Source organism: Bos indicus, chromosome 1 (genome assembly GCF_029378745.1).
Source record: "Bos indicus isolate NIAB-ARS_2022 breed Sahiwal x Tharparkar chromosome 1, NIAB-ARS_B.indTharparkar_mat_pri_1.0, whole genome shotgun sequence".
In the NCBI taxonomy this organism is placed as follows: Eukaryota; Metazoa; Chordata; class Mammalia; order Artiodactyla; family Bovidae; genus Bos; species Bos indicus.
The window spans coordinates 22,645,589-22,648,966 of NC_091760.1; the positions used below are offsets into that span (position 1 = coordinate 22,645,589).

Below are 3,378 nucleotides of genomic sequence, written 5' to 3' on the forward strand. Positions count from 1 at the left end.
CTGCCCCTGCCTCTGGGAATGAGCTTGCACTTAGAAACTGTCCGTATTTGTATAACAGCAATTGCTGGGGCTTCAAACATGAACTGCCTTTGGCAAACCTCACAACTGAAGAAGCAGGATGGCTGCAGGATTCTGGACCAGTTAGCTCTGTTCCAAATGTGTGGGGTGGTCTTCAATAGTGAGAAGCAGGTCTTTAACAGTGTATGGCTGCAACTGAAGCCACCACTGGCTTCTCTTTGCTTGATTCTGGGCAGAACTGCTGTCATATATTTAATATATTTATATATATATAAGTTTTTGTGTACATATGGTTATAATCCCAAGGGAGGCAATTATAGTTTATAAACCAGAAGAGGGAAATAACAAATCATTTGCTCTTATCCATCGGCAGTAGATACCTCTAATGATCTATATATGGGGAAGACACCATACTGCTTCTATAATACATTCCTATCAACATGGGTTAATTGTATTTAGAAGCTAAGTTGTGACCCTTTCTTGACAATTGCTTCACATATACCTCTTCTCTTACCTAAGTCTCTGTCCCTTAGCCTGTGTCCTTTTCAATTTATTAGGTGTCCTTCACAATCTGTAACAAATTCCTATTGTCTGGTCTTATCTTATTGTTATTCTATCTACCAGAAATGTTTATTAGGTTGCCCCAAGTGAGTGCAGTCTTTCTTCAGCCATCCCTGTCAGGTTCCCTAACAGAGCCTGGGCTCTTGCTTCACCCTGTAATCTGAATGTTCTGGAAACATTATTTTTGGTTTCAACATAGGCAATTAATCATACACATTTATGACCTGCAATCTCCAAGAAGGCTTCAGGACGTACCCAGTGAGAGAGTTCATGGACGAGTAGGCAAAATGCCAGCTCAGACGTGGGGATACTTGATACTCCAGTATTTCTAGTTCTAAAACATATTGCCTGGATCTGTGTACAGAGAGACATTTAAGTGCTCTGCTTTGGGGAGAAGGTAGGAAGCAGAAGAAATCATTTTCGAGCTCTTCTCGTTTTTCCCCAGCCTTTCCCCTGCCATCTCGCATTTCCCTGACAACTTCAATCTTTTTTAATCCTGTCTCTTAAGATTGTTCATTTTCCCCTTTTGCTATCAAATACAACCTGAAAGTTGGCTCAGCCTAGGAATATTATTGGGCAGAAAAATGTTAATGGGGTGATGGTCAGGGGTAGAAAGGTAGTTGGAAAATATATTGTTGGGTGAGTTGGGGATAGGAACTGAAACCTGGGAAAGATTTCATTATTCTAGTAACAGAAACAGGGCATGAGAGAGAAAACCAAAATCATAATTTATTATGAATTCAGATTCTAATTTGTTCCAATAGCTGTCTCCAAAGCCATTATATTAGAGAATTTGACCTCATTATTTTATTTTTTTCTTTTACAAATTATTAAAGTAATGCCTATTTATTCCTTGTAACAAAATCAAATGAAACAGAAGTCTAAAAGATATTAAGCCTCCCAAATCTGAATCTTTGGAAGAAAAAAAATGGATTACAGTTTGGTAATTAAAAAAAAATGTTATAGACTTGTAAATTTTTATGTACGTTCATTACCTTTAACAAGTAATACACATACAAATGGTTCCTTTTTGGGGAAACAAACAAACATGTTTTATTCTTTTGCATAAATGGGATAGCAATAAACATACTTTTCAACATATTCTTTACTCTTATTCAATCATGGACACTGTGATTGTTGGTTTTGAGGTATGTAGATTTGGAGTTTAATGGGTAACTCTCTACAGATTATTATTTATGAGTCAATATTTATTTAATTTGTTCAACAAGCCTTGAATAAAAAGGCTGATATCTGTTCTTACGGGACTTAAATTGTATTAGAGAAATAAAGCCAAACAAATAAATATGTAAATAAGAAAAATATCCAATGGCAATAACTGCTATTCAAATAATGAAAATAATAGTGCTGTGATAGAGTGACTAGGTGGCTATTTTAGATTTTTATGGCATCTCTTTAAAGTTTTATCCACTAGGAAAAATAAAAGGATGAATTCTTTTTATCATAATTTCTGTACAATTAATTTCTCAGGATTCAAATATATCTTCTAAATGTTAATAATTAGAAGTATAAATTTTAGCAGGCTTGGAGCAATGGTATCCTGTAAGGCCAGTTCTTTCTGAGTCAATAACTATGAGTTTGATTGACCTTGGCAGTATTACAGGGTCATATTTTTACATGGCTGAACTGTTCTTGAACAATTTCTACAATGTGCTAGGTACAAATCGTCTTTTATTCAGCACCAGGCATGCGTGTCTTATCTTCCCACCAATTCTCCCCTCCTCCCTACCTATTCTTTCATTACTTTTACAAAAGAAAAACTATTATAAAACAGGTAAAGAAAATCCATCCCCATCAGCTTTTTTACTTCCAGCCTGCCCTCTCTTTAAACTATGTAACAGTTGAAATATTGCATTCATGGATATCTGTTTTATTCTTAAGATGGATTTTATTTGTGAGTTTGTCTCATTATTTTGTGGTTCCAATATCTCATAGAATAACCTCTTTTTTATTTTCATCAGAGGAAGGACAAGAACTAAGAAAGAGATGTGGTTCTATCAGCAATTCACCTAGGAAAAATTCCAATCTTTTTTCTGAACTGCTCTACAAAGAAATTGCAATGTCATCACAAAAGAGACTGAAATTGCAGTCAGTTCTTAACTATCGAAGTATTTCCAAGAGAAGATAATTTTTGAATAAAGGAGTAAAACCCAGTCCCATGAAAGCAATCCTTCTTTTATCTCTCTGTGGAAGCATAGTGTTGGGGGAAAATACTGAACTAGAAATCAGGGAAGTCAGTCAGGATACCAACAATGTCCCAGGTGGCACATTCAAGACGAGTAATTGAGGATTTGAAAGATGAAGTAGGGGCTTCCCTGGTGGTCCAGTGATTAAGACTCTGTGCTCCTAATGCAGAGAGTCTGGGTGTGATCTCTGGTCATGGAACTAGACCCTGCATGGTGCAAATAAAGATTCCACATGCCAAAATGAAGATCCTGCATGCTGGCAACGAAGACCCTGCAGGCCTCAACTAAACCCGGTGCAGCCAATGAATAAATAAAAAACACAGGAAAAAATCAAGATACAGCAACTTACAAACATGTAAACAGGATATAATTCAATCAGCAAGAGACAGTGAAATATTGAAGGGGCTACTTTTGCCACCTCTATGGTTAAAGGGCCAAAGAAAGTGCCTAAGGCCTCAGTCTCTCACTCATGATTGACACTTTGTCACCCCATGAGCAAAGAAAGTAAGGCAGCTATAAAGGGAGATATAGAAAAGGGCACTGGCCTCCAATGGGATCTTTCACTGAGGCACCCAGACATAGCCTACAGTTTACC

The 3,378-nt window shown here is 36.9% G+C and overlaps 1 long non-coding RNA gene across 1 annotated transcript; it reads left to right on the top strand.

The window, feature by feature from the left end:
- Positions 1 to 906: 906 nt before the first annotated feature.
- On the top strand, positions 907 to 2,750 carry LOC139178213 (uncharacterized). Its single transcript, XR_011562640.1, has 2 exons — positions 907 to 976; positions 2,559 to 2,750. It is a non-coding gene; the product is annotated as an uncharacterized lncRNA (long non-coding RNA).
- The last annotated feature ends 628 nt before the right edge of the window (positions 2,751 to 3,378 follow it).